At 38.5% G+C, this 16,693-nt stretch overlaps 1 long non-coding RNA gene across 1 annotated transcript; it reads right to left on the bottom strand.

The window, feature by feature from the left end:
- Positions 1-758: 758 nt before the first annotated feature.
- On the bottom strand, positions 759-16,473 carry LOC308194271. Its single transcript, XR_013950413.1, has 3 exons — positions 14,169-16,473; positions 11,431-11,498; positions 759-775 (listed from the first exon to the last, which is right to left on the bottom strand). It is a non-coding gene; the product is annotated as an uncharacterized lncRNA (long non-coding RNA).
- Between the last annotated feature and the right edge of the window lie 220 nt (positions 16,474-16,693).

The raw sequence follows: 16,693 nt of genomic DNA, 5'->3' as shown, positions 1-16,693 counted from the left end.
TCCATTTCCACATTTCTAAAGTGAGTTTCCATCATGTGAAGCTTTTAATCATGACTTCTTAAATCTGCGAATGACTGAAAAGTATACCCTTGACAGGTCCTGAAACAGATGCTCCTAGACTGATGTTACTAGTTACCTCAACTAGATAGTTTAAAACCAGTTCCTGCACTGTAGTTGTGAGTTAAAGTTATAGTTAAGCCCCTAATGCCATCATGCCTTCCAGGAAAACCTCAGGAACTGTAGCAGAAACTTCTTCTGCCAAAAAAGAGCCTCTTCCTAACCAGGAATAACGCCAGGTCACTGATGTTTGCTGCCAATGATAAAGTGTACTAGGAAATAAAAAAAAAAAAAAAAAAAGTACAGAATCTGTAAAAATGCAATGTCATATGTCCTCATCCAAAATCTTTTACTGATCAGAGAACACATGCCACATTTTTATTATATTTCAGGATTCTCTCTCCACTTAAAAATGATAAGATCTCATAATTTCCCGATGCCGTTTCCCACAGAGCGACCCCTTTTTCCCAAAAAGCCTGTGAGACTAAATGAATGATACATTTTACCATCCACAGTAATTAAAGTGTATGGCCTGAAACCAAATTTTCTGGTTTAGATGCAAATATTTGTATAATTTAAAAAATAATAATAATACTTAAGAGTCAAAGCTTTATAAACAACTTGAAAAAACGATTGAAGAGGGTGTTTTATTTTTAATTCAAAGTCCAAATAAAGAATAAGTATACTTTACCTTTCTCTATATGTGTATCTCAGCCATCTGTTAAGAAAAAAAAAATCAAGTTCAATGGTAATTGGCAGTATAAGAATCACATTCCTTCTGCCCTTTACTCAGGCACGATGCCACATAAGTTTGATGCCATAAAATTTAATTTTTTCATTTTGAATGATTTACAGTGGAGCAGAACTTATAAATCAGAACAGTAACAGGGGTTATGAATAGGGATGTATGTTTTTCCAAAATGTCTAAATGAAATATTTTGAAACATGGTAAAAGAAGTGCACAGTTCTCCACCTGGCAGCCATAATTGAAGTTAATAACACTTGTTTAGACATAAGGAAACTCTTTGACACCTAGACCTTTTTTTTCTTTTTTTTTTCTTTTTTTTTTTTTTTTAATAAAATGATCAAACAATCATCATCTAGTCTTAAGAAATCAAAGCAGTTAGTTCTGGCAACATGTTATTTGAAGGCAGTCATGCTTTCAGCTGTTTCCAACTGTACCAAATAATTCTGAAAATACATACCAATTTCTTAGCACAATCTCCTATTTTAATCACATACAATATTGTAAATCCTCTTGCAGCACTTAGGAGCCATTACCGTCATGCCAGTGACAAGCAATATGAAACACATCATGTGAAAAGGCTTTGATAACCTCAATATGTACTATTGATTGTGCAGCATTTCAGATGCATGTTTAGACTTTCCAGTCTCTTTCTTGTGCATGTCACAGCTGTCAGCTGATGGGATACAAGTGCTTATTTCCCCAAAGCTAACAGAAACGAGTCCTGGAATATTACTGTTTTTGTCTGTGAGGGCATTCAGAAAAAGTAACCCCATAACCAAATATAGTTCCTCTAAATTTACAACAAATTTTCTTTAAGAGAGTGAAACCAAACTGGTAGAAGTTTTGAGGACCCCTAAAAATGCCTGAACAGCAGAGCCCTGCAAAAACACTGAATCACAAAATGCAACTACTAATTCATTGTGGGCCTGAATTTCCAGTGTTCTTGGTGAGCTTAAGGACAAGTATGCAGAAAAATATTTCACTTCCCATAACTCTTGTTTTCTGATCTTGAATCTTCAGCCCACCAGACTTGTTCACTCCTGAAAGCTGTGAAATACTTTTTCTTTACTGCAACTTTCTATGTCCTCTAATTGGGTTCTTGGTAGGAGATAACCTAGCTCTTTTATTAACTACCCTTTAACCCTTGTTTCCCCAAGGGCCAAGAAAGGACATTGGGACTTCGGAGGGTTGCCTGCTTCCAACCACCTGTCTCCTCAGGTAGAAATCTTCCTTACTACCAAAACACTGCTGAATAAAATGCCAAGGAACAGACACCTCATGAATAAAGATGGTGCAGCAATAGAAGGAATTGTCCTCATAATTAAACTTTAGGACCTTGTTTCACACAATATGGTGCACTTCTACAGCCCTCACAGTTATGCTGGGACCACATCAACCTCTTTTTGAATGTTCCATCTTTATATTATATGGCCTTAAAATTCTCACTGGGAAGAAAAATACATGTTTTCCTAGATCTGTTAAATATTCATCACTTAAATGTTTTACAGACTGCACAACTTCAACTGAAGGTGACGCTTTAACCAGGATAATTTAGAATAAATGACCTACCTTGGTTAAAATCTGTCTTATTTCTAGGCAACTTCGAGCCAGTTGGGAACACAGTGAACCTAACCAGTAATAAGCCACTTGATCAGAAATGTGAATGCCCACTGAGGAATTCACATTAAACTGAGGTAGTTAAATTGCTGCAAGCTCACGTACCTGCAAAGCCTGAAGAAGCACATTCATAGGGTTGGTTTCTGCATGAATGTAGCCCATGACCATCAGCACAGATGACTTAGAACCATGATAAGCTTTTTTTTAAAAATGTTGCCATGGGTCTGACCCTGCATAGATTGGTCAGATAAAATTCCTGTGGCTTTCAAAGTGAGAGCAGGATCTGCAGCATCCTGGCAGCCCAAGTGGGTACTCAGAAACACGAAGAGCCAGCAGATGATGATGTCATCCGCCAGGGCCTGCCCTTATAAACCTAGGAAATACCAATCAATTTATATCTCATCATCTTAACCCTGAACTTCTAGGAAATGGTTTTACCCCATATTCCCTCCTTTTCCAAAATGTTGTCCTGTTCCCTCTTAACTTGATTTACTCTACTTATTTCAGCTGCTGACTTTGGCACTTTATTCCCAGCTCTAACCAACCACAGTATAAAGACATATCCCTGAGCTGCTCTGGTACAGAGCATTGGGGAACTCATTCACATCACCCCTAGCTCAGGTGAATAGCCCTACCCTTGTGAACTGGGTTAGGCACATTTAACAAACAGACTCAGATCCTACAGGCAGAGATGCCCACACCTGCTAAGCCTAGAGCAGAAAACAAGGCTAAAATACTATCAGTACTTTATTCAATGTTTGGTTTAGCTGTTTTAAGTGGAAGCAAAAACAGTCAAAGGGAAAGGCAGATTTTGCAACCTCACAAGCCAAACAAGGCACTGACGTGTGGCTGAGGGAAGCCCTGCATTTTGTTACTTGAAAGCTTTCCTTAGGTTTTATACAATTTGCACCCAAAAATAAAACACTTAGTGCATGTGCATAAAAGTCACAGTCAGATTCCTCAGCTGGGCAAGTGAAGCCTTTTTTTGTTTGTTTTTCCAATTTCAACTACAGAAAACTCCTCCTGGTATAATTCACTTCAAAGTCTAAAATTTGTTCCAGTGATAATTGCTAAATTTATGTGTATTTAGAACCCAGTACTTAAATAAAACAGCTACATTGGGTGATTATATATAAACACTGTGCCAATCTCTTTGAATAGGAATGTAGTAAATTACTACTGATTACACAAATACTGATTAAAATTTGAAAGCAAATAAATAATGAAGAGGGATGTTATTTATTTGTCCAAATGCTCTGAAGGGTGCAGTCATGCCAAGCACAACTTCCAGTGAAAGCAGAGGATGGAAATACGGCGTTATGCTCGTGGATGGCCTGGACTGAATCATGAAGACAGCAGTGATCACTGGTTTAAGGTTTGTTCTGTCTCTCTGTGTCTCTGTTTTTCCTTGTTACCTCTATAACAGCAAGAGCTGAGCTCATACCAGGAAAATTCTGACATTAAATTGCACTCGCAGTTCCTGTTGTACTTACTTGGGTTTTCCTTTTACACAGGTTGATAGAAAAGCAAAGATGCAATGTACTAAAGTCAATGGAAATATTCTCAAAATCTTGGGTATTTCTCCCCCATGCAGCACCTGGGGGAGCATCTTTGAACCCTTTTAAACCCTTTGATCCCAAATGCAAATCTGTCTCTGGAAATGTTTCTTGTGTCTTCTAAATATTCATTTTTGAGCTGATTTACTGGGATGGATGTTGAAATTTGTATAAGTTCTGCTTAGGACAAGGCAGATGATTTAGATACTCAAGTATAAAAAATTAACCTGATGCACAAGAAATTTGGTAATAATAGTTAACATACACAGGGGATAAAATTAGGCCAATGCAATCATGAATTGCCATTTTCCATGAAATTCATCTTCTAGGGTCTTAATTGGCACAAGGTCAGTATAACCACATTGAAAACAGGGACATTGTGCTGATTTGCTTGAGCTAAAGCAGTTGAATAGTCTTACAAACAAAAGCCAGTGTCTTTGACTGATATACAGTCAGACACAGATGTTTTATGCTGTACCTCTACATTCAGCAATGATGTTTGCACTTGTGTATGTCACAAACAATGCTGGCTCATAGGAGTCTGCAGGGCTCAAGACAGCATTTCTGTATATCTCTCTATACCAGCATACTCTCAGATAACCTCAAAGCAAGGTTTCATTGTGCTCCACGTAATGGGTGTATCTCTTCTTAAGTGTATTTAGTGCCACTATATCCTTCCTGTGTCCTTTTAAAAGCAGCTTAGAAAGGCACTCCATGTTCCATGCCAGAAGAAATAGCTACTGGCACTTTTGTATTCATGTGTCTAACAGTTTTCATTCTTTTATTAAATTTTGCAATTGAATAATCCAGTACACCCTTTTGCCAATTGAGAGAGAAAAGGTAAAACAGATGAGAACCTGTGGTTTAGTCACTGATACCAAATTTCATTCACAGATTTTCACACAGATTTTTATTAGAAACAGCACACATCTTAAAATAAAGGATCTGCTCCTGCCTATCAGCAATAGAACAGTCAGATTCAGCTCATGATGGAGAAACCTTCCCATTTCACATATGCTTAACACAGATATCTCTAATAAACCTGGACACATTGCAGAAACAAAATCCTCAGTAATGGTGTCACAAAATACAGACTTTAATTTCAGATATGAGCATTAAAACCTATAATTACATATTTGCTATTGCACATGAATTACACTAGTTACTGCATAGTTTCTATATTCTGTATACTATTTTCTCATCCCACATAGCCTACTAGTTCAGCAGAAGCAACCCTAGTGTTCCATCAAAAGAACTAAAAATAAAGCTAAAAATTTAACTGAACTAAATAAACTAAAAGAAATAGAAGATTAATCTATATTTGTTACCCTCTCTGAATCTATACTAGCTTCAGAGAGGTGATATATGGATCTCTTCTGTATAGTCTGTAGGGAAAATTAGGATTAAGTCCAATTTCTGCACTATTTTACATTTTTCAGCCCTGGAAGTACTCACCATTCCTGCTTTTTAACTACATCATTACTTAATCAAAATATTTTAAATGTAGTAGTAGGAATAAACAGAACTAAACTGAAATGTTATGGTGTCTAGCTTTTCTGTAGCTCTCTTTGTCTCTTATTTGAAAAAAATTACTGTGGTACAATGCAGATAACAAAAATATGATGTCATTGGGGAAACATATGCTTATTTTTAAAGATTCTGCTGGGAGTCCTCTGTATATGTATAACTGCTCAAACTGAAACTCGGGTTTCGTCCAGTTGATTTCTTGCGAACCATAAAACAGATTTCACTTGTCTCTGGTGTTATTTGTAGAAATACGTATCAGTGAGATCAGAAAACTATTATACATTCTCTTTTTTAAACATGTCCCAATAAGCAGTCTGTTATATTTCTGGTAGTGCAGCATATTAAGTTACCTTTTAAGTTTCTGCCAGTTGGGAGCTCCTTCATTCACAGGAGAACCCCAGTTTAGCTTCAGGCTAGAACTTAGCAATAATCATGTTGTTTTAAGGATCTAATTTAGACTTTCTATAAATTCAAAGTGTTGAGTTAACCATGTTCTGTTTATTTGTGGAATATTTTCTGACACCTTGTTACACAATTAATCTACAATCTCACTTATGACCCTGGTCCAAAGAATAGAGGCCTGACATACATAGCCCATGCCACCTGTAACATAATGTATTCTTTCACTCTTATCCCACTCGTAGATACTAGTTTCCTGAACAAAAACAGTCAGGCTGAAAATCAGCTCTTCAACACTGCCAGTAGAAACAAAAATGTACAGAAGTGTAAACAAGAGAAAAGAATGGATGAAAGAAATCATTAACAAGAGCCCACATCTAAAGTCTCCAACTCCATTTCAGTGGGTAAGGATATTGACTTGGGCTTCAAGTGGATCAGGACCCACCAACATCCAGTGGCAACTTGGGGTCTGCATCTCACCCTGCCTGAATGATTTTACCAGTAGCTCCTGCAGGCTGGGGTTAGAGACTTCTGCCACGTGCATGACCTTCAGCCCTTTCCATGTCTCAAACAACAGAAAAAATAAACAAACGGAAATCTACTTCATCCCCTCATTAACATAACAGACCCTTATTTCAGTACAGACAATGCATAAATGTAAAAAACAAAGTGGTGAATTATGGAACTGTTTGCATAATGAAGAATAATAAAAAAAAATCAAAAGGAATTGTTCTCCATTTTTCAGGGATTTCTGTCTTTTTTTTCTCCCCTTCCTCCCCCCAGTAGTATATCCCATTCCAAACAGCAGAGATTAATGGTTCTAGCTTTCCAGTGAGATCCAATCTCAGCTGGTGTTGTTGCAGTAAACAATGACATTAACAGATACAGAAACAAGACCTACAGTCTCCCCTCCTTTGACAGTTTCTTCTTTTCATCGGACATTTGGGCAAAACCACTTAGTACCCAGCATACTGGTTGCTCTTTGTAGTTTTATCAAACGCCTACAGCTAAACTTCAATAAAGAAATAATAATTTTTGTTGTTGTAAATAACAACTGTAAATAACAATAGAAGTTAATGTTTATAATGTACTAGCAATAATCATACAGTGCATTAATAAACAAACAAGCTACCAGTTCTGGTATGCTTTAAGATCACCCAGAAAATTGAAAAACTCTCTAGTCAGTACTGAATCTTAATCTCTTCATCCCCTTTAGCTACTTCATTAAGCTCCATTCCCTTTTATTTTGTATTAAACTACCTAATACTTCATTCTACCAGCTAGAGCTACTGAGAGATCTGTATGAATAAGAAAACTGTTCAAGCTAAGTAGCAGCTCAATATTTGCCCATCAGGAAAAGGAAATAATCAAAGCCATCCCCACCTAAGGTACTGTAGTGCAGTACAGCAAGGGCATAATAATGTATAGCAGCTTTTGTACATGCATGACAAATGAAGCAAGACCTGATGAATTGTGCAGCAGTTCTAAAATGGCCTGTAATTTCCCTCATATGTCACTCTATTAGTTGCTAGCTCCAGAACTTGCCACATAGAAAAATTACTTGTGATTTGCTGAGTAATAAATACCCATTTATATTCAACAGAAAAGTTTCCATCTCCCAAATCTTGAAATGTGCAAAGCCTCAGATCCTATTATTGTTTCTAGATTGGGATTCTGTGTATGTAGCTTAACAATCACAAATTTTAGCAATTCAGGCATACAGAGAGAAAGCTCAGACAAATTTCCCTAGAAGACCAGTGAAGTAAAATGTGATCTCATAAGGGTTCCTAGCTGCAAGTTCAGAGAAATCCAAGGCTGCAGACTCTGTCCTGAGCAGTTCTCAGACAACAGTGCTTTGCATGACACTGCTTGAAATATAAACCACAACTGTCACAGACCATGAAAAATCTGCTGAAAGGTTGCGACTTTGGTTCTAATGTGCCTAATGTGCCCTCACATGGCAGTGTCTTCATTTGAAACTAAAGCTCTCCTAACGGAGTAATGAGTAGAATCTACAAATAAATAATTAAAGCCACAACTTTAACACAAACATTTTTTTTCTTAAAAAAAGACAAGGACTCCATGAAGTTTACTACCATCTTGATGGTTACTATTTCTTTCATATGAAAGATACTCGAGTGCTGCAATGGTGAACAGCAACCTACACTTGACACACCACAACATGAAGCAACTGCAAGCTGTGCCCAAGCAGGACAGTTATACTTGGCCTCTTCTCCTGAATGCTGGAGCTCAGGCAGCGATATTTATTTGTGAAACTGTTTACGTGACCTGAACCGTGTGACATTTTAATGATCCAGCAGGTAGATTTTTGCTTGAGTTGTGAAAATTAGCTTGTTGGAGCATGGTCATAGCGGTCCAAGAGCAGCTGCTCCTCAGAGGTATAGGAAAACTTTTATTTTGCAGGCTGGTCTCCTTTCAGTGAGGCCCTCTCTTTAACCTGCAGGGATCATGCAGGAAACATAAAAGTTACTGAGGCCTTGCTGACCTTGTCAAGGCCACGTGTGGGAATTTTTGAAGTTTGCGTTGCTCCAAAATTATAGCAATTACTAGAAATATTCCAGGAAAAAAAAAAAGAAAAAAAAAGACTTTTTTTTCTTCTGCCAGTTCAAATTTCCCAACTGAAATTGCCATTTTCATCTGCTAGTGCCTTAAAAAAATAGAATTATAGACACTTTTTAGTCACTGGATAACAGATGTTATAAAACAGTGTGGCACTCAGTCATAATTAAGTCAGGCCTAATATGCATCTGTCAGAAACCATTGACCTTTGCTGATGATGGTAGGGAAAAGGCTTTGATACTCTATCACACATTTAAGGATTTTTGAAGGAAAAATGTCAAAGGTTTGGGTGTTCTGGCAGGAAATTACCTCTTGCGTTCCTAATGACAAATGTTTTTAGCTTAATCTAAGTAAACAATGAAATGGTGATACTTCAATTGGGATTTCTAATCCAAAATATCATCTTTCCTGTGCTTTCCCTTGCAAAGAATCAAGGGATTGTAGAATTTATGCAATTTTTAAGTTGACAATCTGTCAGAGCAAAGGAATAAAAGCTCCTAATACAACCGGCAACTTTCAGCTACAGAATGTGGAGATGAAGGAAAGCTTGAAAAGGGAATTAAAAAAAATAAAAATGTTTTCAAACAGCATCTAACTATGTGACATATCTTACATGTTTTGGACAGCAAGAGGGCTGACTACTCAAAGCTCCAAGTATCAGTGGCTGTCAAGTATCAGTAGCTCAGCAGTAGTCAACCTATTGGAACTTGTACCACAGTTTATGCTGCTGTATTACTCTCAGTCTCTTACCTTAATTTCAGCACAAATTGAATGTTGGGTGCCTGCTAGCAATGCCTGTTTGCAAAGACTAGAATCTGAGCTAGAGCTGCCCTGAATGTACACCAAGTTAAATGATCACACCCTGCTCATACAACATCATGATGTAGGCACACTATGAGCAAACACCTGTGAGGACTGGAAGGTGGGAAGCAAAAGTGGAGAGAGAGGCAGAAAGAAATGCTACGCCATGGCTAGAAAACTACCTAGCATCTCTGTGTGATCACAGCTTCAATTTCCTGCCTGACCAAGGCTCCCAGTGTTTTCTTGGCCAAAAAGTTTCTGCTCAGATCACAAAAGTCCCCAGGCATTTGTGGATACAGGCATCCAAGTCCCATAGATATCAGCATAATTGGAGGATTTACGCCACAAAACTCCCTTATAAGCCCAACCCTTAATATCTCTCTGCCTCAGCTCTCTACATATAAAATAGTAGTAATACTCTCTTTCCTCAGGGAAGTGTAGAAGGATTAATGAGTTAAAGATGAAGAAGAGTTAAGGGAAAACAATAAAAACTTTCAACAGAGAAGGGAAACGTTATTTTTCAAGACCTACAGCTTTGAGAGAGCCACATAGTTTTCATGTATCAAGAAATTGCAAAGAACACTTTTAAAGTCTTATTTAGATTGTCCTTTAGTTTTAAAGTCCTATTACCTTCTCCTTGAAGCTAAACAATACAGTAACCGCCTTAAAAGAATCAAGCTATGACCACCTTTTTCTTGTGCATAAATTAATCCATAATCTATGATCCTATGATTTCAGTATTTTACATAAATTTATACAAATTTAACCTTTCCTCAAGTTATTTTTTCTGTCTTCCAAAGGTGTATCAACTCAGCTACCACAGTCCTAAATATCTTGTGGATTAACTGGTACACAAGAAAAAGGTGGTGTTGTCATAGCTCGATTCCTTTAAGGAGGTTACTGTATTGTTTAGCTTCAAGGAGAACAGAAATTTACTTAAGCCCACACAGAAACTCCGGCTTGAAAGCTGTACAAAAGCTATGACAAACAAACAAAGAGCTTATTTGGGAGATGAAGGAACATAATCTTTTCCCAGTACATCTGCAGAGTAGACTGCAAGACAAGTGTCAGTGAGCAAAAGATCAAATAACATCCCTCATTGCCTAAAACAAATAAATAATCTAATACCAAGGATTAAAGCTCAGAAAATTTAATATATATTTCTTCTTGTTCTTTGGAAGAAGTGTATGTGGTAGCATATAATGTTTAGCTTCATGAAAATTTGCCCCAAATGCAGGGTTCTCTGCAAAATCAGCTTTTCAGCTTCGGAATAGCTTCTGCTTTCGTATTCCAGAAAGGAAGCCAGTGCTTCCCAGCTCTGCCCTGGGAATGCCATTACTGCACCTACCCAAACAACAAAAAAACAGAACGGAAAATAAATTCACATGGAAGAGAGGGCAACAGAGAAGCAGCAGCCCCAAGACAGGAAAATAAAACCACCCCACACATTCAGAAGTAGAAGGTCTTGTGTTAAAGACACAGTGCCAGGTGATTCAGTCATCATTTACTTTCTGTGGTTTGACAGCACATAATATTACTTGTTCTATTGAATTAAGAGGACTTTAATGATATTTAAACCTCTTGCTGCTACATTGGCAACTTTAAATTTTGAAGCACATTCATAGCTTTTTTGGAAAGACAGAGAAAATCAATCCAAGTAAGGAAGTGGTGTTCAGAAGGAAACCCATGACTGTGCTCCTGATTCGGCATTTATGCAATGAAACATAGGTGTTTCCATTAATCTTTTTTCTTTTCTTGGCTGTGAAGAACTACTGTAAAATTTACACCATCTTTATTATGAAGCACCAGACCTTTCTTCTTAAAGTTATTTTCCAATTAAATTAATGGGCATGGTAATTCCATCTGATAGCAATTTTCTGCAGCTTGATTTGAAAAGGTAACAGAGATAATACTTTCTCCAGTTAAACATTACTATATTGCATTTCTTGCTAATTCTCCAATTTCCAATTTTAATTAATCATGACAATGCTCATTACCAATGTCTCATGTTTAGAGAAATCAGCCCCATCACCCAAGTATGTTCTTTACATCAGGAATATTCATATTTTATCCAACCAGACACACAAAGGACTCAAACTGGGAACTTTAGAGCTGTCCTTACGGAAGAGACTTTTCGCAGCTCACCTTGTCTTGGTGCAAGACCAGCGTCTCACAGCTGCCACACTCCCTTTCCCTCTTCCAGTCTCCAGCACCTACAGCCAGAAATTGCCAAAGAAGGCTTCAGTGATAATTTTTAACTCCAGATGAATCAAGGCTTAGTTACTTCCACTATACCATTGAAAACTGGCTGCATTTTACATTGTTTTTTATCTTCCATTGTCCCTCATCTGTCCTTTTTCTCTGTGTAGTGTTACTAAAGAACATGGGTTCCCAAGAACATGGGTGGACACCCTTTGCATTCATTCTTTATGTTTCCTGTTCACATTTCATTTCTTTATTAAATGCTCCTTTCTTTCCCCTCTACTTTTACGAGTACCAAACCTCCACACTGATCTCCAAAGACAGCAAATGGTGTGGAAATTTGGACCCAAGCCTTGTGAACAGCTTCTATTTCTCTTATGGTCCAAACTAAATGCCCTGATCTGGCAGGAGTTCAGAAATCCAAACAAGAGTGCTGATCCCGCAAAGCTCCAGCACGTATCGCGCTGTGAGGAGGTGAACGGGCTGTTTTGCTGCCACGGACCTGCTCACCAATTCAAAGCTAAGTGTGCATCTAAGCTGCCAAAGGGAAATTACAGTCAGAGCTCTCTTTCACTCATGCTAATCCCTCATTTCTGGAACAACATCTTACTTTCTGCCTGAGGAGTGGGTCCACATGCAGATGTCACCATCCCTCGCCTGTCCTCTGCTCAGGGTGTACCCAGAGATGTTTGGCTGCAGACAAGGATTAAGGGCTACACACAGGACAGAGCTGTCACAGCTGACAAGGAAGCATTGGATGGAGTTGACCTTACCTCCAAAGGTTGTTTTGCTTTGTTTTGATTTTTTTTTTCTCCTTATGGAGGGTCTAATATTTATCTGAACATTTGGGTGAACACTCAATGCTTTGTCAGGACTCTGTATGTATGCTGAATTCTGAAGGACTTCAAGTGTACCATGAAACTGGAAAAATTCAGTTGCATGCTGAGAGAGGTGGCTAGGATAGAGGGTAAGGTCACAACCAGGAGTGATAGAAACTATAAATCTTGAAAAATTGTTGTTTGACCAACAAATATTCTTCCCTTGATGTCCATTAAATTTTACAGTGCAGGCAGTGCTTGAAAACTCAGAAGTAAATGTGTTTCATGCAGCCCAGCCTTGATGGTAAGCGCTTGAGGGGGGAAAAAAAAGCCTTCAAGAAAGATGGTGAAAGGCTTAAATCTGAACTTAGATGTTTCTTCTTATTTACAATCTTGCAGATTCAGAAATAACCGACCATTTCTGAAGAGATTAAATTTTCTCCAGGGAACAAACACCAAAGCTTCTTTGTCTGAGCCTGGTGAGCACTGGGAACCCAAAACTGCCTGGAAGACTTTACTGGCCAAACTGTGGTTTATACCCCCACTCTGATGGGTAAAGAGTTAGAACTGATGGAAGAAGAGTTAGGCTGGTGAAGCTTTTAAATACCTCATTGAGGGAAGGCAGACTCTTGGTTTCCCACAAAGGCACTATGCTTAAGAAACCATCACTTTGTTCAGACAGTTCAAATTTCCACTGTCCACAGACGTAGCTGTGATGATACAACTCTCACAGGGCTGAATCCTCCATGAACTATTGTCCCTTTATAACCTGAGCAGGGCAGGAGCTATGATCTGTTCTGTTGGCACGTCTCATGGCTGTGGGTGAAGGTTGAGTGCTTTGGCTGGTATTTGCTCTGAGAGCTACAGAGCTGTTAGCTAGGTTACCAACCACAGCAAAATTGTGGAGGTCTTTTCCTTTTCCAAAAGCAGTCATGGGAAAATGTGCTTAGTGCTGAGGCTTTCATGTGAGACACGCTTTGTCTTGAGACCACTGGACATAGGTTCCCTGAAAGACTCAGAGAGCAGCTCTGCTTTCTTGTAATGTTGTCAGAAAGCAGTTCATATTGCCCCATTCCTCCACATCCTTTCAGCCTCAGTAAGCTGCTGTTCATGACCTGCATTAGAGACATGGGTGGTAACTGAGAAGTAAGGCTCAGTGTTGGTAAATCTGAGCCAATTTTGGCTGAAGGGAAGAAAGTAGCTAGCAAACAATTTGAATTAGTCATCTTTGACTGACTGCACCTATCTCCTCTGACAAGCATGCAACCTGTGGGGGCTTATATCTCCACCTGCTGCTCAAAATTTATGTAGCACCAGCTACCTTTTTTTTTTTTTCTTCTTTCACTGTGGCTGAGCTGTGACCCTTTCACAGATAAATGTAGAAATCTGATCAGCTTGTAGCCTACAGCCATAACTAAGAGAAAGTAGATGTGAGTGTCACACTGGGGAGGTGAAGATGAACCCCAGTGGTACAAAGGAAAATCATTAATCGGCCAAAGAGCATAAGTTACATGCAGCTTGCCCAAGGCATTTCAAATTTTCATTAGGTCCTAAATAATAAAAAGCTTCACACAGTTCCTAATGCCATCACAACCGTGTAATTGGGTTACTATGATATGAGCAAACATACAGCTCAGCAGATATAGGTAGCCTACTGTATTAGGAGCCCTACGCATGCACAGAGATACAGCTGCCACTTAGAGCTGTCCAGAAACTGAGTTGGCCTCCTTTAAAGTAGTATATTAGCCATGAGAAATGGTATTCCAGCAGTGGTCTAGAAACTGTGCTGACTGCTTGTTGGTTTCCAGAAGAACCAAAGTGTTGACGCTGACAGGTAAAGCCCCATGAAAGTCTCATACTTACTGTCATGGCACTAGAGCTGTTGGTGGCAGAGGTAACTTAAAATTAACTCCTAATCCATACAGAAGAGAAGGGTTATTTAGCGAGAGAGAGGTCCTTTATTTTTCTCTTGCCTTTGGGCTGGTAGGCAAATCCAGCGCCTTCACTGGTGAGAAGATGCAATATTACACTGGTGTTGCAACTGCAAATGACAGAAACGTGCAGAACAACTGGGATTCAGGTCTCAATTTCCCAATGACTTTCTGCTACAGTTTTCCAAGCTGGGCTCAGATTTCTAGGTTTCTCCTGGTTTACATGTCCCTGAAAATCTGAAAAGCAAGAACAAGCAGAAAACTGGCTGAACTCTAACAAGTAAAAAAGAGGAACATTTATAGCCCTCTTCAGCTAAGGTGCAGACAGCAGTTAACCCTAAGTTTCCCTCCCCTTGCACACAAGGGGTCATGGATAATCACTTATGACTAATTGCACACTTGTGTCAGGGAGATGGCTTTTCACATCTGGTTCAGATAATCCCGCAGTCCTGAAATGTTCCACCAAATGTTGCAAAAAAATACAACCTGTGCAGTATAACAGCTGGTGGATGACCCGAGCCTGCAGACTGACACCTAATAACACATTTGCACCCTGCAAGAAGATCTTATTACACTATGGTCATTTTACATGATGAAGGATTATCATCTTCAGGATGAGAATTCCACCTTTAAAGCAGAGCTATAAACATTCAAGGATATGCTGACTGAAGAACTGACCAATGTGACTTGGGGAGAGGGGTCAGGACAGGAAAAAAGATCCTCTTTATAAAGTTTGAGTAGCAGCTTCCCAGTCAGGGGGCTGAACTTTCTGACACATCCACAGCTTCAACCTGCCTCACTATTTTTACTTCATAAAGTACCACCTACACACCTAAAAAGTCATCAATCTCCCCCCTCCCAAAAAAAAAAAAAAAAAAAAATGTCAGAAAGATTAAGAGTAGCTAATGTGGCATTTCAAATACATGAAGATATGAAAAATATTTTTTTACTCCCAAGAAATAACTGTTGCAGGTTGTCAAATGGCTTTGCCAAGATATCCTCTACTTCATTTACAGACGCTGACAGTTTTTCAGTCCACCCTCTCACAGTCATTGCAACTGTTCATTAATAGTGAATTAATTATCTCCCACTAAAGCTTTTAAAATTTGTTTGAAAAGTTGATTATATATATGACTGTTCTGCAGGTATGGTACAAGCAATATAAGAAGATACACTCACCCATTGCAGACTGCTGAGTTTGAGTTCACAGCACAACTCTTATTCCTTACGTTACCTTCAGAAAAGTGGCTCTCTATACCAAATAGACTCCTCCAGGACACTAAATTTCTAATACAGATATGTCCTTCAAGAGCAGGTAGAATTATTTTCCTGATCTCCAAAGGTATGAGCAATAGGTTTAGAGCATCTGTCTCCCAAGGTAAAACTGTAATTTTGTATACAATATATCCAAACATGTCTAAAGGTTTTTGTACGGTATCATGGATAAGTGAGGAAACTGATGTGAAGAATGACGTCAGTGGGTTGTTTTTACACCTTCAAGGCCCCAGATGTTCAGTCTAAAGATGTGGGGTTTGTATATTTAATGAACCATAAGCACAATGGATATCTACAGGAAAAGTATCTCCAGAAATGTTGATATGTACTGTTCTGTATTGCATATGATATGGTGAGCCACACAGTTCAAAATTGCTGCACCTTTGTAAATGTATTATAGGAGTACATTCAAACTGACCAACAAAAACAACTGTTGACAATATGGTAGGCCTCACTGCTTTAAATACATTAGGATGAGAATATAAGAACAGATACAGAAAATTTAGTACCAAAGACTAAAGGATTTTGTGGAAGTGAGTTGAAATAATGTGCAAATAGTCTTGCATATTAATAATGAGGTAATGATAATAAAGAGTGGAAATAATGTGTGCTTCTCCAATATTGCAATATAGGGAAAGACAAAAACTATATCTTTTATACATCTAATTTAGTATAAAAAAATAAAATTATAGCAGAGAGGATGTAGAAATTAAATAAATCACTAAAAGTGAAACAGACATAGAATTATAGCCTTCAGTTCCCTCTAGAGTGCATTTCATGAAACAGTCCTGCTGGTTAAAAAGGTTTTGTTTGTGTTGCACATTAGGAAGGCATGTATGTAAGAATTTACTAAAACCTAAAACACAGCTTCAGCTGTTTTTAAGTACCCAAATGGCCAATATGTTGTTCAGGGCACTGCATCCTCAGTAGTGTGAGGTCTGCTATGTCACGTGTTGCTTAAACATCCCAGCCACCTCACTGGCTTCCTTCTAGGAGGACCCTGGCTTCACCTTATCTGCCTGACATGAACCATATGACAGTACCACAGGAGAGCTGTGATTGCAGTGCACCTGGCAGGTCCTCTCTCTAGAGAGGGACAAACTCAGATCTGTACTGACACGTATCATATTCCCAAAATGCCTCATCTGGCATGCACTGAAGCTTAATTAAGGCCACACCAAT

Source organism: Anser brachyrhynchus (assembly GCF_964034855.1).
Source record: "Anser brachyrhynchus genome assembly, chromosome: 4".
Taxonomy (NCBI): domain Eukaryota; kingdom Metazoa; phylum Chordata; class Aves; order Anseriformes; family Anatidae; genus Anser; species Anser brachyrhynchus.
This window is presented reverse-complemented; position numbering and strand designations above follow the sequence as displayed.